This window comes from Suncus etruscus, chromosome 1 (assembly GCF_024139225.1).
Source record: "Suncus etruscus isolate mSunEtr1 chromosome 1, mSunEtr1.pri.cur, whole genome shotgun sequence".
Classification (NCBI taxonomy): domain Eukaryota; kingdom Metazoa; phylum Chordata; class Mammalia; order Eulipotyphla; family Soricidae; genus Suncus; species Suncus etruscus.
The window spans coordinates 183471135-183497656 of NC_064848.1; the positions used below are offsets into that span (position 1 = coordinate 183471135).

General features: G+C 43.6%; 1 protein-coding gene across 1 annotated transcript in view; it reads left to right on the top strand.

Moving 5' to 3' along the window:
- Positions 1-7360: 7360 nt before the first annotated feature.
- Positions 7361-26522, top strand: part of SPOP (speckle type BTB/POZ protein) — a 107557-nt gene continuing 88395 nt past the window's right edge. Inside the window, exon 1 of the mRNA XM_049780533.1 lies at positions 7361-7572. The gene's annotated coding sequence lies outside the window, so the exon portion shown is untranslated. The remainder of the gene's footprint in view (positions 7573-26522) is intronic.

Consider the following 26522-nt stretch of genomic DNA (forward strand, 5'->3'; position numbering starts at 1 on the left):
CTGGGGGGCCTTCAGGTCGACACCCCAGTGAGGCTTGGGGAACTGTGTGCTACTGGCATCAAGGCAAATTAAATGCTGTGACCAGTAATGTTTGGTTAACCAGGTTCCAATCCTATTCAGGATAAGCTTGTTATTCATTGATCAGAAACACGTTTGGATGAAAGCATCCTTGGGATTGGTTCTCTACCCCTGGGTGTGGTCTTGCACTTCCTAATAAAGACCCTGTGTCTCAGGGAAAAACTGATTGCCGGTTTTCGGTTTTCCCATGACTGAGCAGATTTCTGCTTCATAGGAGCAGATTGGTCTTTTTCGTTTTGTTTTGTTTTCGGTTTTTTGGGCCACACCGGAGGTGCTCAAGGGTCAACTCCTTGCTCTGCATTCAGAAATCGCTCCCTAGCAGGCCTCAGTGGACCATATGGGATGCCGGGAATGGAACCGGGGGTTCGTCCCGAGTCTGCCACATGCAAGGCAAAAGCCCTACAGCTGTGCTATCACTCTGGCCCACACAGTACTATCTTGATGGCTCTTTCATTTATTTATTTAGGTTTTGGGGCCACACACGTGGCACTTGAGTCACTCCTGGCTCTGTGGTCAGAAATCGCTCCTGCAGGCTCAGGGGACCATGTGTGTGAGCCGGGGAATCGAACCCGGGTTCCTTCCCAGGTTGGCCCACGTGCAAGGAAAACTCCCTACCCGCTGTGCTATTGCTCCAGGCACCTTGATGGCTCTTTCAAGCACTTTTTTTTTTTGGGGAGGGAGGTGGTCACACCTGCTTTACTCCTGGCTCTGTGCTCAGAGCTCATTCCTGGTAGGGCTTGGGAGGAGCATATTTAAGGGATCAAACCCAGGTTAACTGCATACAAGCTAAGTTCCCTGTCTGCTGTACTATTACCCCATGCCAAGCACTTTTGCTATGTTTTGTGTGTTGATTTTTGCTATTTGAGCCATACCAGTGGTAATCAAGGATTTACTTCTGACTTGATGGCCAGGGGTCATTTCTCAGCAGGGCTCCGGGGCTGATATATGGTGCCTAGGATCAAAGTTGAGTCAGCTAGCTGCATGCAAGGCAAGTGCCTTACGTGCTGTACTATCTCTCTGGCCACAGAAAAGCAATTTTTGACCAAAAAAATGTCATTCAATGCTTGTTCATTACCACAGAAGTAGGGTATGGAACATCTGGTCTGTGGGCTGTTAGAAAGCCCTAAAAATCATGTGGTTTAGCCATCATGTGGTACATGACAGAACTAGACATGTATGCTTCTCATCGACTGCCCACAGCCCATCTGCCTGTACAGTGTGGCCTGAAAATGGTATTAGAATGGCCCTTGACAGAAAAACATTTCTCCACCTCTGCTGTAGATGAGTACCCCCATTTCATAGATGAAATGGGAGGGTGGGATGAGACCAGGCCCTGATTATTTAGTTTGATTTAGAATGAATCCTCTGCTGTGGACAGTATAAGTGAAGAGGTCAAAGGTTACACTGTGGACCCCCCCCCCCCCCCGTAGCAAGACATTTCTCTAAAACTAACTTGATGGACAGTACCCAGAATGTGAATTAGGATAGGAAACCAGGAGCTGTTTTCAGGGATTTGGGTGGGTGATAGTAGGCACAAAGAAACCCTTGATCAAACTCTGTACCCGGGCAGCATTCAATAAGTGAAAGGCTGATTCCTCCATTTGCCAAGTGTTTGTTTTGCACAGAGCCAACTGGGTTGGATCCCTGGGCACCATATAGAGTCCCCCCAGCCCAGACAGGAACGATCCCTGAGATCAGGAGTAAGCTCTAAGCACCACCAGGTACGTGGACACAAAAGAAGCAAAAACAAAAAAAAAAAGTTGTAACCCATTCATATAATCAAAAATACCTGTGGGCACCAAATACATTTTTTTTTTTTTGGTTTTTGGGTCACACCCGGCAGCACTCAGGGGCTACTCCTGGCTCTAGGCTCAGAAATCTTCCTGGCAGGCTAGGGGGACCATATGGGATGCCTGGATTTGAACCACTGTCCTTCTGCATGAAAGGCAAACGCCCTACCTCCATGCTATCTCTCCGATCCCTCAGTCTTATTTTTTCAGCTGCTGTCAATTCTGGGAATTGGAGCTATTTCTTGAATACATTCCAATTTGAGTTTATGAGACAAGAGTCAATGCAGTTCTTACAACCAGAAACCTGACCAGTCCAGTCTCTGAGGAAAGAGACTTTAAGGTCAGAGTTTGTTCAGAAACTCTGGCTAGCAACTGACCATGTTTATGCTGAAGACTATAGGTAGCTCTTGATTTTGTACTTTCCCAAGAATTCTGAAGAAAGGCAGAGAAAAATTGGACAAGCAGGGTACATGTTAGAGTAGGTTTTTTTTTTTTTTTTGCTTTTGTTTTTGGACCACACCAAGTAGTACTCGGGAATCACTCCGGAGGACAATATAGGATGCCAGGGATTGACCCTGAATCAGTAGCATACAAGGTAAACACCCCACTAGCTGTACTATCTCTCTAACCCCTAGATTGGGTTTTGAAGATCTGCAGTTTTAGGAATACTTACCCTCCAAATCCACAGTCAGTAGCACCTCCCATGGCTGAGTGGGGTTCCATTCTGGGCCAGGGACTGTGCAGTGCTCATGTTCTGTTTCAGTAGCAAGTGACAAGCTTCCACTTCAGTGGAAAACAGTGTTTCTGAGAGGTTTGTCCAAGTTCATCTAGTGTTTGTATTGCTGACTTTAAATCTGAATCTCCAGACAAGGAGGTTAGAGCTTATTCATGAAGCCACAGCTAGCTCACTGTGAAATTTAGTTAATCAATACATATTTTTCCGCTGCCAGTTTTTGATGAAACCATCGTGGCCCCAGAACAATCCCATCAATGTACTCTTGTTGGCTTGCTTCCTTGCGATTAGTCTTACACCTGTGTACCATGACACCAGGAAACAGCAGCTGTATTTCCTTTCATACAGGGATCCCTCCAGAGCTTAGGGCTATGTCTGTCCCTGCTAAGGGTCTTTCTGCATATTCATCTCTAAAGCCCACCATCTGGGGCCAGAGTAATAGCACAGCAGTAGGATGTTTGCCTTGCACATGGCTGACCTGGGACGGACCTGGCTTTGATTCTTGGCATCCCATGTGATCTCCCGAGCCTGTCAGGAGCAATTTCTGAGTGCAGAGCTGGGAGTACCCCCTGGTGTGGCCCCAAAACAAACACATACACACAAAAAAGCCCACTATCTGTGGCAGGCCATTGGGCATGGAGGCCAAAGGAAAAGCCATACAGAGGGGAAAGAAGGACTTCATCTTCCTACAGCATTTACAGGCATATTAGATTACACTTTTTTTTTTTTACCCAAAACAAAGATCATCCCTGGTTTATTTGTATCTGTTTGTTTATAAGTTGGTTTCACCCAAAACAAAGGTCATCCCTGGTTCCTTTGTACCTCTTTGTTTACAACTTGTTTTTACCCCAAAACAGAGATTGTCTTACATGTAAACCTGGACTGGACTGGCTCAAGATAGCCTGAGCTATCTGTCCTTATGCTGTTCTTATTGACCTGCCTAAGGGTGGTCTCTGTATTCAATAAAAATGACCGTTCTGGGGCCGGAGAGATAGCATGGAGGCAAGGCGTTTGCCTTTCATGCAGGAAGTCATCAGTTCAAATCCCGGCGTCCCATATGGTCCCCCGTGACTGCCAGGAGCAATTTCTGAGCCTGGAGCCAGGAATAGCCCCTGAGCACTGCCAGGTGTGACCCAAAAACCACAAAAAAAAAAAAAAAAAAAAAAGACCGTTCTGGCAGGCAACTCGCTCTTGATACGAGGTAGAAGATTGCCAGAATACCTTTATTTTCACCCTTAGCCTGGTCTGGATTATTTTGTGCAGTGACTCTGCTTTAGACTCATTCATCTGGGGTTAGAGATATGGCATGTGGGGTGATTTTGCACAGGCCTATTGTAATTTGTCCCCATCAACTCAGGGCAAACTACCTGTTTCTCTCCTACAGCTTCAAGGGAAGCCTAGTCTTTGTTTATAAGACTGAAATGCAGCTGAAGAGCCTTCTTTGCAAAATACATAGCAGACACGGGGTTGTGGGGGTGTCTTTTGAGATAGGTCTCTTGCCCAGACCTGGCTCACGATGGCCAATGAACATTTAGTCTTTGTGTTTTGGATTAAGAAAACGAGTTCTGCATGTTTCCTATCATCACAAAAGCAGGGAATTGAATTGATGCCTTTGTAAGCTTGATTATTGTTGCATAGATAAACCCTCATTAAGTCTCTCACGAGGAGAGAAAAATTTTATTTTGAAAACAGAATGAGGGGGAGCTTCACATAAGTGTCATGGTGACAACAAAACAGTAAATGGAGGAAATAATGAAATAACTATTACCCACCCCCCAAAAAAAAACTCATCAAGAGACTGGATGAGTTTTTAATTAGTGCTGCATTTTCAATAAATCCATATCTGTATGTGGTGCCGATTCTTTTCTAGATAAGGGAAAGATAATAATGAGAATCCTATTTTTTAGTCCCACACTAAAGGGATGCCTAGTGTATTTAATCATGCTGTAGAAATCCTGGCAGCTTTCTCTGAGCCCAGCCTCTGCTCTAATTACATTTCTAGATTTTAGTAAATTGAAAGGGAAAATGTAGGAACAAAATAATTAAAACCGAAGAGGAAGTGCATATTAAAAAGTAGAATCTGCTTAAAATTCTTCCACATAGCGCTTCCAAGGACATCTATAGCTGTTTAATCAGATCCACACCAAATCAAAGCCCTTTGTACAGAAGCTAGGGATGGCATCTCGGGTGGGCAGTGTGGTGCCCTCCTTTGAAACAGGAGTCTTGTTGCACCAGACTACAGCTTGAGATAGGGCTATTATGTCTTTCCAGATCTCTAGGGATTTGGGGCCAGCCTGGGCAAGCTGCTGGCATAAGTTCACTAGCTCCAAGGAGTTTCTCCCAGATCCCTGCAATACTGGACTAAGTGCTAATACTTAGTTTCAGTTGTGAAGTGGCCAAATTCACTGCAAAGTATTCTGTGCCTGCCTCCTCCTGTTTCCCCATCTCCATGCCCTCCTTTTTTTGCTTTTCTGTCATTCTGTGAAATCTGAACAGAAGTGACCTCAGCTGCTGGTTCCTTGTAACTGGTTACCAGGTAACCTATGGGATGTTCTGAATTTTCACAGGGATCAAAACACATGTTGGCTTTGGCTAAAGGAATGAAATGTTTGTGGTGATGGATGAGGATGAGTGAAATTAAATGGGAAAGTTTTAAGTCTCAGGTGTCAAAAGCTCTTTCTGTTTAAAGCAGGACTTGCAAAATAACCACATCGGTATGGAAGGTATGGTTTCCCTTTGTTGATCATTTTGGTTAAGCTAGGTAGGACATTGCTCTGTTTTGTCCTTGATTCCTAAGAGAGTTGAAGCTGTGGGATTGGCAGGGCTGCTAAGGTATTTGAATGTTGGAAGACAGCCTGGTACACTAGGGCTTCTTGCAAAATCCCCGGGGGCTTTGCTCCTGGGCTCCCAGCCTTGCCCGCAGAACACTCCCAGGCCACCTGGGTACCAAGCATGGGGTAGGAGACAGAGCTCTGTCTCCTGGAGACAGTCCCACAGCAGCAGGGCTTCCGGAAACTGTCCCCAAGGCTGGGCCCACACTTCACCTCTGACACACGGGTTCATCTGATTGCTCTTTTGGGTCCAACACCTCAAGTACTGGTGTGCAATGTAATAATGATGTAATCATAGAATCTCAGTTTGAAAGAAACAAACACTGCTCCAGATGGCATGGCTTACTTTAGAATCATAAAAAAAAAAAAAATTTAATGGGTCTATTGGGGAGAAGGCAGGTTTGAGCTACATGGTCAAAGGTCACTCCTGGTACTGCTCGGGATCATTTGTGGTGTTAGAAATCAAACCAGGGTCAGGAGAGGAGGGGAGGGGTGGGGAGGGGAGAGAGAGAGAGAGAGAGAGAGAGAGAGAGAGAGAGAGAGAGAGAGAGAGAGAGAGAGAGAGAGAGAGAATGAGGGAGAGAGAGAATGAGGGAGAGAGAGAATGAGGGAGAGAGAGAATGAGGGGAGGAGAGGAGAGGAGAGGAGAGGAGAGGAGAGGAGAGGAGAGGAGAGGAGAGGAGAGGCCAGGAGAGGCGAGGAGAGGAGAGGAGAGGAGAGGAGAGGAGAGGAGAGGAGAGGAGAGGAGAGGAGAGGAGAGGAGAGGAGAGGAGAGGAGAGGCTTACTCCTGGTTCTGCACTTAGGAATCACTCTGGAGGGTGGGTGTTGGGAGCCCATATGGGGTCCTGGGGATAGAATCTGGGTGGATCATGTGCAACGCAATTGCCCTCCCTTCTCTGCTATTGCTCCCACATTGGGAGGAATCACTTTCCCAGCTTAAAGAAAGAAAACGGAGAGAACAGTGGAATGGTAGCAACTAGCAAAACATCCCATCGGAGCTGTTGTAACCCTCAGGTGGAGATGATTTTTCCTCTGCAGGGAGTAAAGAGCCCTGAGACCTTTCTTTCTTTCACTCAACTCAAAAATAAATGATGGATGGACCTGGGTGCTGGAAGGGTCGGTCGGTCGGTAGGGCTCAGATGTCCAAGGCAACGAACCATCAATGAAATGGGACCCGCTTCCTTTCATGGATGCCTTCTTTAGGTCTTATTCATCCCCAGGGCTGATGTATAGCTTTGTTTCCAAGTGCCAAATGGTAAAAAGTGACTCTTCCCATCATCTTAAAATGCAAACTTAAAAAAAAAAAAAGTCTTGGGGGCCGGAGAGATAACATGTAGGTAGGGCATTTGCCTTGCATGCAGAAGGACGGTGGTTTGAATCCCGGCATCCCATTTGGTCCTCCGAGCCTGCCAGGAGCAATTTCTGAGCTTAGAGCCAGAAGTAACCTCTGAGCGCTGCTGGGTGTGACCCCAGACCCCCCCCCCAAAAAAAAAAAAGTCTTTTCTGCTGCAGGTAAGGGGCAAAAAAAAAAAAAAAGAGGACGTCAAAGTCGCGGATAATCCATAAACCACTGGCAAACACACCAGGACGATTCAACATCTTCATTATTACGCCGTGCACCTGAGCACCGGGGCCTTGGCGAGCCCCTCCTGTTGGCGCCTCGCACCTCCGCGCCGGGCCCACGCGACCCCCCTTGGCCCGGCCCCGTTCCCGCCTTCTTCTTTCTCCTCCTTCCCAGGTTCGAATCGCCTCTTGACCACGCCCCCCAGCGGAGCCATCCGGACGCATGCGCAGTGTCGGCGGTAGGCGGAGTCCCGAGGCGGCGGTGGGCATGGCGTGGCGGAGTAGGCGGGGCCCAGCGGGTTACGCTCTGGCCGCGTCGCCTTGCGTCGCCGTGCGTCGCTGTGCGTCGCGTCGACGTGTTGACGCCATGACGCCCCGGCCGGTGTGTGTCGGGGTGTGTATGTGTGTATGTGTGTATATGTGAGTGTGTATGTGTGTGAGTGTGTGTGTGTGTGCGTGCGCTCCGAGTGTGTTATTGGTGTTCTCGGCGGCCCCGCAGGTTCCCGGATGTTGCGGACAGTATGAAGCGAGCTCGGGGGGACGGGGACCAGCAGCTGCTGTCGCCGCCGCTCTCAGGTGAGTCCAGGGAGAGAGAGGAGAGGGGGTTGTCCTGTCGGAGTGGGGGGGCACCTCCCCGAAGAGGTGGCTGACCCCCCTACATACACACACAGACACACACACACACACACACACACACACGTCTGCCTGACTCTTCTCTGGCCACATTGCCCACATTCCGGGTTGAATGTGGCCTGGGAAGAATTGCCAGAGCCAAAGCCACCGTTTCTTCCTCTTCTCCCAATCCCCAAAGCATTCAGGAAGACACAAACGCTCAGAGCCTGCCCCCCCCACCTCAGCCCCCCCATCATTTCCCCAGCCCCATCCCCCTTGCCAAAGAGTGAGCTGTCGCCTGCGGCGAGGAGGGCCACTGCGCATGCGCGAGCGCGCGGGCGGGGGGAGAACCCAGCTCGCGGCCCTCGGGGCGCATGCGCACCTCTGTGATGCAGGGACCTGCGGGATCAAAGGAGAGCTTCTGGACCACGCGCCCATCCGCCCGCCCTTCCTGGCCCCTGGCCGGCCCGGACCCTGCTAGATAGGTGTGTTTGTGGCCCGCCTGCCCTCTCGCGCCAGCCACTTGTTCTGGTCCAGAAAAGGGACCCTTTCCAACGATGGGAGGTGGCTAAAAAGCCAAGCTTGTTCTCAGCTGATGTTGTTGCCCTAGAGCAGTGCTTCTCAAAGAGTGGGGCGCGCCCCCCTCCCTAAAGGGGGGCGCGTCTGACCTCGGCAAACACTGTCCTAACAAGCTAAGCCCCGTCTCTGTATGTCTCTGGAGCTGAGAGTTGCTGTGTCCTTCTTTGCTTCCAACCCCTCTTCGAAAAGCTATGCATTGCAAAACGTGCTCATTGTAGCCATTCATCCAGACATCACCTCTGATGAAAAAAATCAGCTCAAATTATTTTATATATTTTTGTTTTTCATGTTAAAGTTTTTTTTTTTAATAAAGATACTATTTACTGTCGCGTGGGGGGCGGGAAAAATGTTTTCTTCTTCCTAGGGGGCATGACAAAGTAATTGAGAAGCACTGCCCTGGAGACTCCCCAGAGTCTCCCAGATTTCCACGATGCCCCCCACGCTGACCCCTTCTTTTGAAACTCACTGCAACTTCTCAATGGAGCCTTTTTTTTTTGTCTTGACGCCCTTGAGCCTATGGAACTTTTTTTTACAACCCGCCACCTCCCTCTTCTGAATGTAGATGAAGGGGCGCTGAAGGCCATTCTTTTCATTATTCACCGAAGGGATTTGGGTGGTCTTTTTCTAGGGGAGGATTACGGGGCATGAAGAAAAGGGAGGTTCTTTTTTTATTTTTATTTTTTTAGTGGAATCTTTGTTCTATTAGATAAGGTAGGGAGCACACCGTCTAAAAAAAAAGCCTGAGAGTAGAAACTGTCAGTTAGGATATCAGGATCTTGCCCTCTATGGTGCTGTGACCTATTTGCCTCCTCCTTTTTTGTTTTTTTTTTTTTGTCAAAGATCTTCCCTTAGCGCTTTCATTGGAGCTCTGCATTATTGATGCTATGTGAACCCACGAAAACAAAGGCAATCTGAAACTACTGGTGGGTGACGACAACTTACCTACCCAGTGGAGATTTTAATTTTAAAATAATGAGACCGATAGTTTACACTTGCATAAGGACAACAACAACAACAACAAAAAAAGAGACACATTTAAAATAAGAAACTTAAACGTTTAATATTATTTTAGTGATGCAAGGACCTGGATTTTAGTTGGCTGTTCCTACCTTAATGTGTTCGTGTGTTGCCACTTTGCTGGGTACTTTGTTGCTCCTTATCTTTGCCATTGAAACAGTTGCAAGGAAATGAAACAAACGTTTTGCTCGGTTACAATAAAAAAAAACACAAAACACTTAAGTTACGGAGGTAGAAGAGGGGGCCCTTTTCTGTGTCTTTTTTTGACCACTAGGAATGGGATATAGTAGTACATCCATTAATTACCCCCCTCATTCCCCTTGTATTCTTCTAATAGGGCTGAGTGTTTTTTTTTTTTTTTTTTTTTTTTTTTAATAGGGCTGTTTTGGCTGCGACGCTTAGCACTAGGATCTTCTGTTCTTGAACCTTAAAATACACTTAGGTGATATGTATCCCTCCCGCCCCCCTTTCTCTTTTAACCCTGGCTTTTTGCAAGATTCAGCTGTCTTTTGTGCTGTTTTCTGTTGCCATGGTTACATATGGAATCAAGAGATGACCAGAGGAAGCAGCACAGGAATTTAGGGACAGATAGAATCCCATGTCCTAGGAAATAGCTGGAGACTCCTTCCTCTTTTTCCCCACTAGTGTGAAGACAGAGAATAAGTTGTTGTGGTGGCAGCTCCACACTCAGAGGATCGGGATTTTGGGGTCCATTTAACACTTTGGTGATTTTTTTTTTTAAAGCTCTGCATTGTAGTTTATTTGAAAATTGGACCTAGTTAATGTTATTTATGCTCAGATTTCCCTTGGGTTATGATAAAAGTCTTGAAGTAAAGCAGTTTTCATCTTGAAACTTTTTGTCTGGTTGAATTTACTGAAGTTTCCTTTATGATTTTTATGGTTAAAAGGCAGGAAATGCTTTTAGGATTGAGATTAGTATCATTAATTTTGGTGCAGTTACATTTTTAAAAATCTCTTTTAAATGGGCCATACTTGTACATACAGGTTAAAGTAAGTTGAAAAGATAAGAGTGAATTTTTTTTCATTTTACTGTTTTCTTTCATCTTGTTACCCTCCAAAGAAACAGTTGTTGATTATATCTTTGTCCTTCCTGGGATAGTGCTTTTATAGCTATACACAATTAGATACCTTTGGTGTTTTATGTTTTTGTTTTCTTTGGGTTGTCATATTCAGCTACTCTCAGGGCTTAGAGGACTAAGGGCTCAGGGCTCACTCCTGGTAGTGCTAAGGGGACCATATGTCGTGTCAGGGTCATCGCTAGGTCAGCTGTATGCAAGGCAAAGTGCCACCTACACATTGTACAATCACTCTGGCCCATTTTTAATTTGATTTACATAAAGGCAAGATACTGTACTAATTTTGTACTTTGCTTTTTTTATTCTGTCTCTGCATGTTTCTGTATATATATAAAACGTTATGTGTGTGTATATATATAATATGTGTGTTTATATGTATGTACACACACAATTAGGAGCATCTCTGATTTTATATTTTAGGATTGCTTCCAGTGGTGCTCAAGAGACCATGTGATCCTGGGATCCTACCCAGGTTTCTTTCAAACAAAATAGTTGCTCTAAACTGGTTGTTTTTGTTTTTTCTGGTCACACCTGGCGATGCTCAAGGGTTACTCCTGGCCCGATTTTCAGGAATTAACTCCTGGCAATCTCAAGGTGCTATGTGAGATGCTAGGTATCGAACCTGGGTTAGCCAGACAAGTTCCCTAACCACTGTACTATCTCGCCTGCCCTCTCTTTACTGGTTGAACTGCTGCTCTGGTCCCACTTGATATATCTTTATTTTGCTGAGGAATGTAGCTTTAGTAGTAGTAATAGGGCACTTGCCTTGTATGTGCAAGGTTCTAAGTTTGAGACATCACTCCCCCAAAACTGGGCACTGCTAAAAAAACAAGTCTTGTTAGCAGTGATCCTTAGGGGCTGGAGCAATAGTACAGTGAGTCAGGTGCTTGTCTTGCATGAGGCCAACCCTCATTCGATCCCCAGTATCTCATATAGTTCCCCTGAGCCCAAGAGGAGTGATTCTTGAGTAGCAGAGCCAGGAAACAAACCATGAGCACCTTTGAGTGTGGTCCAAATCTCCATCCAAATAAAACCAAAAACTGATTCCCTAGTACCACCTTTTTATTTGTTGTTCATTTGTTTTTGGGCCACACCTGTTGATGCTCAAGGGTTATTCCTGGCTATGAGCTCAGAAATTACTCCTGGCTTGGAGGACCATATGGGATGCCAGGGGATCGAACCAATTATTAGGCTAGCGCTTGCAAGGCAGATGCCTTACCCCTTGCGCCACTCCTCCGGCCCCATCTAGAACTACCTTGTTCATTATCTTGTTCATGATTGGATTTCCTATGTATTTTCTTCAAGAATACATCTTTTTACTGTTTGTTTTCTGTTTGTGTGTTTATGCTCGTGTGTATGTGTTGGGTTTTTTTTGGCTACACTTAGTAATATCAGGGACTGTTCCTACTCTGTTGCTACAAGATTGTTTCCTTTGGTGCTCTGGAGACCTAGAAATATCAGGGATTGAACCCAGATCTCCCACATGTAAAACATGCAGACTAACTTTGAGTTTTCTTCTCAGCCCAAACTTGTCATTTTTCTCTTCAGATATGTTTCTCTTACTCTTTTTAAACCTGGGACAATTTATGTAGAAACCACATATAATTCTTTTTTTGTTTGTTTGTTTGTTTTGGTTTTTGAGTCACACTCGGGTTACTTCTTGCTTTGTGCCCAGGAATCACTCTGGGCAGGCTCCGGCGACTGTATGCGATATTGGAGATCGAACCTGGTTTGGCTAATGCTGTCGCTCTGACCCCTATAATACTATCTTGAAAAGACTGGGCCTTCACTTCTGGAATTATCTGGTTGTTTCTTCACAGTTTCAGTTAATTTGTTCCTTTATCCCTGTATTCTCTATAATTTGGCATTAAACATTCCATTAAACATTTTTGGTAGGAATGCTTTATAGACATTGCTTTGTACCTTATATTGTGTTAAAGGAAGAAAAACTATGTCATCATGTCTTACTATTAATTGATAGATGATGAGTCTGTCCTATTATTTGTTCAAATGATAAATACTAGATCCCAGTTGCAAAGGTTTTAATCTACCCTATTTTTGTTTCCATGGGACTTGAACCCAAGATTTTTATAAATATAAGGCAAGTAATTTTTCCCATGTGATAAGCAGGTAATCTGTAGTGTTGACACTTGGTCCCATACTCTTATATTCCTCTTAACCTATTGATGTAAATCCTTATTACACAATTACACAGATCAGGGTATCTTTGGTTATTGCAGAATGGTACTCTTTCAATTTGCATTTCCTCTTAGCTTAGGAATTATCTTGGTCTTCTGTAAAGATTTTTTAAAAATCAGATTTCTTTTTTTTTTTTTTTTTGTTTTTGTTTTTGTTTTTGGGTCACACCCGGCAGTGCTCAGGGGTTATTCCTGGCTCCAGGCTCAGAAATTGCTCCTGGCAGGCACGGGGGACCATATGGGACGCCGGGATTCGAACCGATGACCTCCTGCATGAAAGGCAAACGCCTTACCTCCATGCTATCTCTCCGGCCCCAAAAATCAGATTTCTGAATAAGGAGATGATATAAATCACTTTAATGGTGATGAGAGAATTGTTTTAGTTTTTCATGTCCTGTGTTTTAGTATAATAAAACCGTAGGTTTTATTGTGTTCAGTTTTGTCAACAGTTGTATTTTTTTTTATGTTTTATTTTATTTTATTTTATTTTATTTTGGTTTTTGGGCTACACCCAGCGTTGCTCAGGGGTTACTCTTGGCTGTCTGCTCAGAAGTAGCTCCTGGCAGGCACTGGGGACCATATGGGACACTGGGATTTGAACCAACCACCTTTGGTCCTGGATCGGCTGCTTGCAAGGCAAACGCTGCTGTGCTATCTATCCAGGCCCAACAGTTGTATTTTTTATTCTGTGTGTGTGTGTGTGTGTTTGGGTTTTGGGCCATACCTGGTGGTGTTCAGGGGTTATGCCTGGTTCTACACTGAGAAATCACACTTGACAGGCTCGGGGAATTATATAGGATGCCAGGGATCAAACCTGGGTCAGCCATGTGCAAAGCAAATGCCCTATTTACTGTACTATTGCTCTGGCCCCATATTGTCTATATTTTTGATGTTTTAGATGTTGGTCTGTGGGACTTTTTTTTCTTTTTTTTGGTTTTTGGGTCACACCCGGCAACGCTCAGGGATTACTCCAGGCTCTAGGCCAGGGGTCTCAAACTCTCGGCCCGAGGGCCGTTTGCGGCCCTCCGGACAACATTTTGTGGCCCGAGGCCAGCCATCAAATATCGCTTTATTCAAAAATCGCATTAGTAAGAAAAAAATCGCATTAAACATTCGCATACCCCGAGCAGTTCCGTTTGGGGTATGCAAATGTTTAATGCGATTTTTTGTGATTTTTTCTTACTAATGCTATTTTTTATTGCGAATATTTGGTAAGTGAAATCCCTTATGCGGCCCTGCCTCACCCCGACTTTGCTTCCTGCGGCCCCCAGGTAAATTGAGTTTGAGATCCCTGCTCTAGGCTCAGAAATCGCCCCCTGGCAGGCACAGGGGACCACCAGTCTGTGGGACTCTTTTAAGCTTACCAGTGAGTCCTTCCTTCCTTCCTTCCTTCCTTCCTTCCTTCCTTCCTTCCTTCCTTCCTTCCTTCCTTCCTTCCTTCCTTCCTTCCTCCCTCCCTCCCTCCCTCCCTCCCTCCCTCCCTCCCTCCCTCCCTCCTTCCTTCCCTCCCTCCCTCCCTCCTTCCTTCCTTCCTTTCTTCCTAAAATAGGGTTTATGATTTTTGAGGATGAGGGACCAAGAAGGAGAGAAAGAGAGACTAAGGTGATTAAGAGAATGAGAGTGTGGGGTTTTTCAAGTGAGGAGAGTGCAACAGTACAGATCCCAGTGTAAAACAGGAAAGTAAATCTCTCAAGAGGGGAAATGCAGGTGATGTGCTCAGTCACCATGTATCCAGACAACATATGCACCCGTTTCTAATATATGAAGTTCCTGATCTCTCTCTCTCTCTCTCTCTCTCTCTCTCTCTCTCTCTCTCTCTCTCTCTCTCTCTCTCTCTCTCTCTCTCTCTCTCTCCCTCCCCCCCTCTCTCCCTCTCTCTCCTCTCTCGTTGTGTTGGTGGTAATCTGTAGTGTTGGGTTTCTAATTTAGGCCTCATGCAGAGCAAGTAGTGCTTTAGCACTTTTTCTTGAAACCCAACCTTTGCTATGTTTTTTTGACCCAGATATGATCTTATGTCTGTACACATACATACATACATACATACATACAGACACACCCACCCACATCACCTCACCTTACATCACATTTTCTTTTTTTTAATCTTTATTTAAGCACCATGATTATACACATTATTTGTAGTTGGGTTTCAATTATAAAAAAAAACCACTCTCCTTCACCAGTGCAACCCTCCCACGACCAATGCCTCCCACCTCCCTCCACTCCCACCCCCTGCCTGTAATCGAGATAGGCATCTATTTCTTTTTAATAATTTTAATAATTTAGTTAATTCATTTCTTTTTAATAATGTTTTTCTATTTCTTTATTTTTTGTTGTCAATAATATTTATTGTAACCAAAATGAATTACAAACCTTTCACAGTAATATTTTTTCTTTTTAATAATTTAGATTTCTCAACTCCCAATAGATTTTTTTAGAATCCATTTCAAAAGTAAAGGGACTGGGCCTGGAGAGATAGCACAGCGGTGTTTGCCTTGCAAGCAGCCAATCCAGGACCTAAGGTGGTTGGATCAAATCCCAGTGTCCCATATGGCCGCCCCCCCCTCCCCCCCCCCCCCCCCCCCCCCCGTGCCTGCCAGGAGCTATTTCTGAGCAGACAGCCAGGAGTAACCCCTGAGCATCACCGGGTGTGGCCCCCCCCCCAAAAAAAAAAGTAAAGGTACTGGAGATATAGTACAAGAATAAGGCCTTTGCCTTGTATGCTGATGACCCTGGTTCCATTCCCTGCACTGCTTAGGGTCCCCTGAGTATTGTTAGGAGTGATTCTTGAGCAATCAGGTGTAAGACCTGAGCAATACTGGGTGTGGCCCACACTCCCAGATAATAAAACTAAAGGTGCTTTATGTTTAACTTAATAATACATTGTAGCTCGTATTTAACTTTTTTCTGCTCATACTAGGATTGCTAGATCTTGATTTTTAGATCTTGCAGTTCTTCATCTTGAGTATTCTTTGTGAAAGATTGATAGGATCTTTTCTTGCCTACTCACCACAATATAAGGTGAGCTGTAGAAGAGGCTAGGGAAGTTTTTCTCTCTTAAGTAACCTTGCTTTTTTTCTGAGATGAAAAGGTACTGTGAATGAAATTTTGTAGACTGAAATTGTATTTATAAGCTTTCTGGAGATATGAGGTTTTGATGGTTATATAAAAACATTTGTATAAAATGTAAGTATATATTTGTCATTTCTCTCTTTTCCTCACTTTACATTCATTGTTCTACATAGAATGTGATATAAGATTATGCTATCGTGGCATTTTTATTGCTGTATTTTTATCATAAAAAAAGGAAATGAGACACATTTTTCTTAATTAGGGAATAGGCCCTGAGCTCTGGTATCTTCATGGAGGATATAGAACAATGTGTGATCCTGTGGGTTTCTGTCATGTATTCTGTAGACACTTATAAGAAATGATGCAGCCATCATGTTTTCTAAAAGCCTGTTGCCCTTTTACTTAACAAGTAAACATTAACACAAATTAAAGATAGAGTGTAATTGTATTCTAAGCGGGTTTTAGGAACTGGATGCTTCCTACATTTGCAAAAAAAAAAAAAAAAGAATGTTTTATTAAACACCATGTCTTTTGAATAATCTTTCTTTTTGAATAATCTTACTAATTATAGGTTAGTCAAAGCTTTGTTGCAACAGTATTCTGATATTTATCTGAAATGCCCTTTTCTTTTTTTTCTTTTTGAGGGGGGGTCACACCCGGCAGTGCTCAGGGGTTACTCCTGGCTCTATGCTCAGAAATCGCTCCTGGCAAGCTCGGGGGACCATATGGGATGCCGCGATTTGAACCAATGACCTTCTGCATGAAAGGCAAACGCCTTACCTCCATGCTGTCTCTCCAGTCCCTGAAATGTCCTTTTCTTTTTACCATTTATATTTACTTCTAGACTTCTTTATAAGATTATTTGATAGTTCTCAACCTGGTTTCATAATCATTTTTGGTTCCATATTAAATTATGGTTGTAGGCAGAGGGTGTAACTCAGCATTAGAATGTTTGCCTTACATGTATGAGACCCTAGAGTCTAGCCTTTGTAAATCTCTAGCAACCCCCTTCCTCCGACCCCCAAGACACAGAAATTCTGATTGTATATTTAGAGAAACTTCTTTTTCTTGTGTTTGTTTTCGGGCTTTAGCAAGCCATTCTGAAAGGCTATTTGCTAATAAGACACAGTTACAACTTTTATTCTGAATTGACAAGTTCCCATTCTAGGGAAAAAGATTCTAAAGTAGAGTGTCTATAGGAAACTCTAGGCCCCTTTTCTTTTTGGTCTTTTAACTATGGTCACGTTTTAATAGAACTGGCAGGAGTTGCCTAGCTACCTGTGTGTTAAAGCTGGTCATGCGGCTTTTTGAGAGCTGGAGACAGACCTCAGAGTGGGAAGTAAACATTCAGCCAGTAACCCTTACTTGACCACATAGAAGTCTATTTCTTGTTTTTTCCCCCCCCCCTCCCCTAAGAAACTGTTGGCAAAAATCTGTCAATTGTGGCAACCAATACATTAAAAAAAAAAGGCTCGTAGTTAATTGGGGGCTGGAGAGATGTCAATTATGTTGAAAAGTCAGACATTTTCCTGTGTGTAATCTCCTTTGTCAGGAAAATATATATGTAAACAAATTCTTAATTTGAGGTTTACATAATTCTCTTCATGGTATTTAGAAACAGATTCTACTTTCTATCATTTTGGCATTTATTGATACTTTATATGAGTAGGATATCACAGTATTTGTCTTTTTATATCAGATTTATTTTACTTAGAGAGTTAGCCCTTTCTCTAGCATATGCCAGAGTATTATTCATTTTAAAATGAATAATAGTCCATTGATGTATTTTAATGCTACATTTTGTTTATCCATCTGTCCATGAATATTTGGTTGCTTCCACCTTTTGGTCACTCCATTAAATCTCTGAGTGCATAAACGTCTCTTATAGATGTTACTTTCAGTTCTTTTGGCTGTATACTCAGAAGTGGAATTTTTGATTCCTGTGCAATTCTATTAAATTTCTAAAAATATTTGAGGGGCCAGAGAGATAGCATGGAGGTGGGGCATTTGCCTTACATGCAGAAGGACGGTGGTTCAAATTCTGGCATTCTATATGGTCCCGTGAGCCTGCCAGGAGCAATTTCTGAGTGTAGAGCCAGGAGTAACCCCTGAGCTCTGCCGGGAGTGACCCAAAAACCAAAAAAAAAAAAAAAAAAATTGAGCAAAAGTCAACTTGCTTTCTCTTCCTCTTACCGTACCATCCTTACTGATCTATGATATAGGCCTGACATTGATGCTCCAGCCCAGGGTTACTTGGGGTCCCTGGCAGGGATGACTCCTCTTTTCATTGTTTTTGAGGCTACACCATACTGTTAATCATTTCTCTCTCTCTTTTTTCTTGCCTCTCTCACCCCATCATTTTTTTTTTTTAGGTTTTTGGGTCCACACTCAGTTTGATGTTCAGGGGTTAATCCTGGCTCTGTGCTCAGGAATTACTCTTGACAGTGCTTGGGGTACCAAATGGGATGCTGGGGACTGAATCCAGGTTGTCTGTGTGCAAGAGACATGCCCTGCCTCCTGTACTATCTCTCCAGCCCCACTTGTATTTAAAAAAAAAAAAAAAGATTTTTTTTTTTTCTCTTGGATTTTTTGGCAACATCAAGGGGTCCTCAGGCTATTTATGGTTCTGTTGCCAGGAATGATCCCTGGCTGTGTTCCTGGAACCATATGTGGTACTTAAGGATCAAGCCATGTTAGCCACTATGCAGTGTGCAAGAAAAGTACCTTACCTCCTGTACAACCTGTCCAACTTCATATTTATGCTTATCAGAAAAACACAGGGATTCAGTTTCTTTGCATTCTTACAAAATTTTATTTTCTAGTTTGTTTTTTGTATGTTGGTTATATTTATCCTAAGGAAATATGTTTTAATATTTTAAATTATTTATTGCTATTTTGGTTTTAGGGCCACCCTCAATGATGATACTCAGGGGCTACTCCTGGCTTGGGGGATCACTTGTTGATGCTTGGAAAACTATATGTGGTGCTGGGAACAAATCAGTGTTAGTTGCCCTATAGTCATTCTCAGTGATGCTCAGGGGTTACTCCTGGCTTGGGAGATCACTCCTGTTGATGCTTGGAAAACCATATGTGGTGCTGAGAACAAATCAGTGTTAGTTGCCCGTAAGGCAAGCACTTTAATACCTATACTATCTCTCTGGCCCCTAGTTTTTAAACTTTTTTTAACATCTGTGCTCAGGGCTTATTCCTGGCTCTGTGCTCATGGATCCTGGCAAGGCTTGGGGAACTCAATAACTATAACCAGGGATCAAACCTGGGTTGTTCATATGCAAGGCAAGTAGTAAGTTCCTTACCTACTGATTCTTTGGCCCCCTAACTTTAGTTTTTATTGAAGCTAAACTTTAATGATAATTAGAATCATTAAAATGTTTCCTTTATGGCATGTTTTTCCCTGTCTTAATGAAGGAATTCTTCTCTGAGGTGATAACAACATTCTCTATAGTCATCTAAAAGGTGTTTAAAGTTTTGCCTTTTGACTATTTTTATTTTATGCTTGTGTATGGGCCACGCCCAGTGGTACTCAGGGATTACTTCTGGCTCAGCCCTCAGGAATCACTCCCTGGTGGGGAGGAGTACTCACTTGGGGGACCACGTGGAAGGCCAGGGAATCAAACCTGGGTCTTTGTGCTAGGCAAGCACCCTATCCACTGTACTATATTTTAACATTCAGGGCTCTAATCCACCTAAAATTATTTTGATTTTTGTTTTGTTATGATTTTTGGGTCAACACCCAGCGGCACTTAGGGGTTACTCCTGGCTTGGCACTCAGCAATCACCGCTGGCAGGTGCTGGGAATCGAACCGGGGTCCATCCTGTGTTGGCTATGTGTAAGGCAAATGCTATTCTTCCGGCCCCAATTTTGATTTTTTTTGTTTTTTGTTTTTTGTTTTTGGGTCACACCTGGCAGCACTCAGGGGTTACTCCTGGCTCTATGTTCAGAAATCGCTCCTGGCAGGTTCAGGGGACCATATGGGATGCCGGAGTTTGAACCACCGACCTTCTACATGCAAGCAAACGCCTTACATCTCTCCAGCTCCAATTTTGATCTTTTGTATGAAGTTTTTGTTTATCTAATTTGTTCCATAAATAAGAATCTTGAGTTAGAGATTTAATTTTCTTTCCCTATGGATAACCACAGCATCATTTATTGAGTTGTCATATTTATCTTTTGCTACTTTATAATGTCATATAAATTTTTCTAGATTTATGAGAACTTGTCTGTATTCTATGTTCTTTTTTGTGTTGTTTTTGGACCACATTCCCCAGAGATGCCTTATACAATGGGCTCTTCACTCAAGGATCAGTCTTGGTGGACTCAGGACCTTATGGGTACCAGTGATTGAACTGAGGCCAGTTGTATGCAAGACAAGCATACTGCCTGTTGTACGGTCCAGCTTCCAAAATATGTTCTATACCATTGTTATATTTTTTCAGCATTGTGTTGATACTATACTACCTTACAGTTTTATATAAATTGTTCATATCTACCTGTGCAAATTACACTACCTTGTTCTTTTTCTATTTAGCATACTCTCTGAAAAATCATGTTAGATTGGTATTTTTAGTGATGCCATTTGCTCTCTATAGTACATTTGCAAGATAAGTAGCATTGTGGCCTTTACCAAAAAAAAATTAAGCCCCCTTTATATAAAAAAACTGATTACTAATTTTGACTTTTATTCTAAATGAATTTACAGTTTCCATTCCATATTTAATTTTTTTGGACTGATTTTAACTTTTTGTTGTTTTTGGACCATTCCTGGCTGCATTCAGGGGTTACTCCTGGCTCTGCATTCAGGAATTACTCCTGGCAGACTCTGGGGATCATATGAAATGCCGGGTATCAAACCTGGGTTGATTGCATGCAAAGTAAACATCCTACCTTCTGTGCTATTGCTTTGGCCTCTGATATTTTTTTATTTGGGGGCACACCTAGCGACATTTAGGGGTTACTTCTGGCCCTGACTCAGAAATCGCTCTTGGCTCGGGGACCATAAGGGACGTTGGGGATGGAACCTGTTTCTGTCCTGGGTCAGCCACGTTGTAAGGCAAATGCCCTACCTCTGTGCTACCATTCCAGCCCATGATTTTTTTTTTTTTTTGGTTTTGGTTTTGGTTTTTGGGCCACACCGGGTGACGCTCAGGGGTTACTCCTGGCTATGCTCTCAGAAATTGCTCCTGGCTTGGGGGATCATGTGGGATGCTAGGGGATCCAACTGCCGTGCATCCTAGGTCAGCTGCATGCAAGGTAAATGCCACTGCCAGCCCCATGATTTTCATTCTTATATAGAGACACAATCTTCAAATGCAGGTTAATTGTTTTATTATTTGTTTTAGATTAAGACACCAAATTAAACAGTTTTGATAAAGACATGAAACCTTCTTCCCACCCCCCCCCTCCCCGCACCCAGCAATGCTCAAGTTACTCCTGGCTCTACACTCAGGAAACACTGCTGGTGGGTGAGCTTGGGATGCCGTTAGTTGAACCTGGGTGGACTGGGTGCAAGGCAAGTATCCTATGCACTTTGCTACCATTCTGGCCCCCCATTGAAACTTTTTTTGGAATGGACAGTTTGAGTTACAGCCAGTGGTACTCAGTGCTTACTCCTGGCGCTGCTCGAGTATTACTCCAGGTGGGCTCAGAGGAACTGTAGGTGGTGTTGGGGATTGAACCTGGATTGGGTTCCCTGTACTGTCTCTGGTCTCCTAATGCATTGACGTTCTGGGTAGTATGATAAAATTAAATTTACTAATATAAGGTATTTATCATTGGGAAATAGTTGTTATTAGCATCCAAGGGAAACGGGAACAATCACTTCTCAAAAAAGGTTAGAGCCAAAACGTTAATAGGGACTTTAGAAATTAGAGTAAATGAACTTTATTGTTTTACCATAAATAGAACCTCAGTATTGATGAGGCCTAATTCATATTACTGAGTAAGATATGATTTGGTCAGTGACTCACAGAGCTTTTCCTGGAAACCATAGGAAAAATTCATTTTATATGAGTATCCTGCAGAAGTACTTTTTGTGTGCATTCCATTTAATCACACAGTCTAGTACTGTGAGGGTTCATATTTACTAGAATTAATTTTTTTGCTTTATTAAGTTTTTTGTTTTTTGTTTTTGTTTTATGGGCCATACTCGGCGGTGCTCAGGGGTTACTCCTGGCTATCTGCTCAGAAATAACTCCTGGCAGGCACGGGGGACCATATGGGACGCCGGGATTCGAACCAACCACCTTAGGTCCTGCGTCGGCTGCTTGCAAGGCAAACGCCGCTGTGCTATATCTCCGGCCTCCGCTTTAAAAAGTTTTGGTTCACAATTTACAACTTGGTTTCACTCAAAGCAAAGATCATCCCTGGTTTCTTTGTATCTGTTTGTTTATAACTTGATTTCATCCAAAACAGAGATTTTCCTACTTGCCATCTTATTTTACATGTTTAAAGCATACCTGGGCAGAACTGGCCTCAAGATAGGCCTCTTGTCCTTACTCCCTACCTGGGAGTAGTCTCTGTACTAAAAACTGCAGCTCTCTTGCTCTGGGAGGCAGAAAGAAAGCTACCTGTGCATGCATGATTCACCCTCTCAGCAGCAACCCTGCTCCAGATCTGTTTCCCTGGGGTGAAAAAATACAGTATGTTGTGTCTTTACAATTAAGAACATTCTTAATAGTTCAAAGGGCTGGGTCACATGCTTTTGTATGGAGGAATCTGGGTTTGATTTTCAGCTCCACATGATTTCCCAACTCCCCCACTCCCCTGTACTGCAAGCTATAGCTTCAAAACAAAAAATAGGAGCTAGAGAGATAGTACAAGGATTTTTTTGTTTTTGTTTTTGTTTTCAGGCCACATCCTGTGAGGCTCAGGGGTTACTCCTGGCTATGCGCTCAGAAGTTGCTCTTAGCTTAGGGGACCATATGGGATGCTGGGGGATCGAACCGCATTCCGTCCTAGACTAGTGCTGGCAGGCAGACATCTTACCTCTAGCGCCACCGCGCCTGCCCCAAGGATTAAAATTCTTGCCTTGCACGCAGCTGACCCGGTTCAATTCCTAGTATATGGGTGGTTTCCTGAATTCTGCCACAAGTGAGCCCTGAGTGCAGAGCCAAAAATAAAGCCCTGAACACAGCCAGATTGGGTTTTCTAAACCAAACCAAAATAATAATAAAAATATTTGGCCAGATGGCTCAAAAGACTGAGAGTATGTAGAAACCAAAGTGCTGTTATCCCTCTGATGCCTTCTTTTTTTGGTTTTTGGATTTTGGGTCACACTCGGCAGTGCTCAGGGGTTACTCCTGGCTATCTGCTCAGAAATCACTCCTGGCAAGCTTGGGGGACCATATGGATGCCGGGACTTGAACCAGTGACCTTCTGCATGAAAGGCAAACGCCCTACCTCCATGCTATCTCTCCGGCTCCCTCTGATGCCTTCTTATCCCTTCACTTTATGGTTCCTTGAGCATCTTGGGAATAACCCCTCAGCATTCTGGGTGGAACCAAAATTTTAAAAAAGTGTAGGCACAGTGAGAAAGATTAGAGAGCTAATGTTCCTGGTTTGCATGCAGTGCATCCAGGTTTAGTCCCTATGCAGTATGGTTCTTCAACTGCTCTAGGAGCAGCAACATGGTACACTGGGAATAGCCAGAGTATCCATCCCACCTCAAAAGAACTTACTTTTTTGGGGGGCATACCCAGGGGTTCTCAGGAGTTACTCCTGTCTCTGCACTCAGAAATTACCCCAGGCAGGCTTGGGGTATGATAGGGGATCCCAGGGTCAGCCCTGACCAGGTCAGCCCTGTGCAAGGCAAACACCCTACCCACTGTTATTGCTCTGGCCCCAAAAGAACTTTTTAAAGTTCAGTTGACCTTTTCTTGGCACCTGAATATATTGGGACGATAAGTTTCCCTTTTCTTGTGGGTTTATCTCTGAGTCCCTCTGACTGCATGATTTGATCTTTGATGCTGTTTTCTGAGCCCTGTGGCTCCCATTGGACTGTTCAGCAGGGCTGGAGAGAAATAAGTATAAGGTCTTGGATGCCCTTTGCCAGGAAAGTCCACCTCATTGGGAGCTTTGTGCTGTTTGTGAAGCTGTCCTTGTTCGGTGTTGTCTTTTCTTCAAAGATCTGGTTGTCCTTGATGGCACCCTCAACAGTGTGCTTTAGTTTGAACACTGTCCTCAGCTTCATGAAGATGGTAGTTTGGTGACACCAGAACATAAGGGACATGTCCTGGTGCTCTTAGACATCACCAGCATGAGATCAGAGGCTCATCATCTTTGCTTAGACTGTAACTGCTGTCTTTCTTTTGATAATAGATTTTATTTATGGTGTTTAAAAAAAACATTTATTTTTCCCATAATCCTTGATTTAGATTTAGTTTCTTTTGAGGACCTTCTCCTTGACTTATAAATGACTAATCCCACCCCATCCCCTTATCTTTCTGTCTTGGTTTCGGGAATATATTTGTCATTATTCAAGGGATTATTTTCTGCTCTATGTTGGGTGACCCTGTGCTGCCAGACCTTCTGTATCTAAACCTTGAGCCTTATAGCCGTTTGAGCTATTTCTCAAGCCACAGTCATGGGGGTGCTACCAACCCATCTACAATGCCCAGCACCACATATGTCCCCAGTCCAGCCATGAGTAAGCCCTGAACAAAGCTGGGTCTGTTTTTCCCCCTTTCCTCCTCACTATCTCAGTACATGATGGTGAAAGATACATGATTGTGGTATGGTTTGATGCTACTAACCTTTGATTTCTGCCATTTTTTTTAATCCTAAATTTTTTGATAAGCTTCTATTTCTATAGCTTTTATCAAGTATTTATTTGATTGTGGGGCCACAGGGCTTACTCCTGGCTCTGTGCTCAGGGATACCTCCTGGGGTGCTTAGGGAGCTATATGGGTGCTAGAGATTGAACTTGGGTCTGCTGCATGCAAGGTAAGTACATCATCTTCTGTACTGAATCATGAAGTGTTTGGGGAAAAAATAGCATGATCAGAGTATGCTTTCTGATAATTTATTTGACTATATTCATTTAATTTATTCATTGAAGTGCCACTTAAGCACAGGAACAGTATATATTAGTGAACCAAGTAGAAAATTCCTATTAATGAAGTTCATATTCAAATTTAATGTGAATTCAAATTTACATTCTAGGAAAGAAGCTTCAACAAATAAACCCAAATATAATTACAAATTACTCTAAATGTTTTGAAGGAAGGAATAAATTAGGAGGATAAAGGGGATAAAAACTTTAAATGGGGGATACAGAAGAGGCCGATCAGGAATAAAATATCAAGTACCTGGTTATCCTTGATGCTGAAGATACAAAATAAATCTGTCCATAGAGACTTGCCTTGCATGCACGCGGCCCTGAGTTCTAGCTCCACACTGCAAACATCTCTGGTTTCCCTGTGGTCTCCTGAGTCCCACCAATTCCCCATCACTTTGATCCCTGAGCAGAATCAGGAATAAATCCTGAGCACTGCCAGGTGTGGCCCCTAAATTTAGAGACAGACAAACAACTAAAAACCTGGCCTTTAGGGGGCCGGAGAGATAGCATGGAGGTAAGGCGTTTGCCTCTCATGCAGGAGGTCATCGGTTCGAATCCCGGCGTCCCATATATGGTCCTCCCGTGCCTGCCAGGAGCAATTTCTGAGCCTGGAGCCAGGAATAACCCCTGAGCACTGCCGGGTGTGACCCAAAAACCACAAAAAAAAAAAAAAAAAAAAAAAAAAAAAAAAAAACCTGGCCTTTATAAAGTGCATATTCATACAGTAGACAGGATAAATAAAATATTATGTTAGAAGGTCAATGGTTTCAAGGGGGGAAAAATAAACTTAAGGTAATGTTGAGTGGAGATGGGAGTTGCACATTTATTGAATGGTCACTGAATGTGTCATTAACTCAGTATAAAAATAATTTGACTATCTATTAAAGGTAAAGGAGTGAACCAGAGCTCCAGACAGATGGAATAACAAAGACAAATGCCATAAGGAGTACATGTGCCTGGCATGATCAAGGAACTAACAAGGAGACCGGCCAATATAGTAAACCAGGGCGATTGTATAAATGAGATCACAGAGGTTAGTGGGCATATGTAATCTATAGAGCAGTGGTCCCCAAATTTATATGACCCACCGCTCTCTTTGGTAATAAAAACAAGATCAATTATCCCACCCTACCCAGAAATCTACCATCTTAGGGGTTGGAGCTAAAATATAATAGGTAAAGTGTTTATCTTGCAGATAGCTGGACCTGGTTTGATCCCCAGTACCCCGTACGGTCCCTAAACCCCACCAGGAGTGATTCTTGAACATAGAGCTGGGAATAAGCCCTGAGTTTATGAGGTTAGTCGTGGCTCAGAGTTTACTCCTGTCTCTGCACTCAGAAATCCCTCCTGGCAGGCTGTGTGTGTGTGTGTGTGTGTGTGTGTGTGTGTGTGATGGGATGCAGGGAATTGAACCTGGGGTGTGTGTGTGTGTGTGTGTGTGTGTGTGTGTGTGATGGGATGCAGGGAATTGAACCTGGGTCAGTCCTGGGTCATCTGTGTGCAAGGAAAATATCCACTGTCTCTCCGGCCCTCAACCATCTTTTTTTTAAGTGAAAATAAGCAATGCATCCCCCAATTGCAGGAAAATATTTCCATCTCCCATTGTTTCAGCCAGCCCCCCAACATTTCCACTCCTGTTAGCCCCCATCAGTATCACCAATTTGGGGTTCTCTCTGTATGTAGAGTATCGATTATCATCTTTAGCTGCAGGTTAGAACCACTGGGAGATATTTTTAAAAATGTGGGAAATCCTGGTTTGATTCCCTTCCATCCTTGCCTGCTAGTATTGCTGGTCATGTCCTCCCTCAATTCCCCTTCACCTCTCCCTCTAAAAATAATGATAATACAGGTGGAGAGAGAGAACTGTAGTTAAAGTGCTT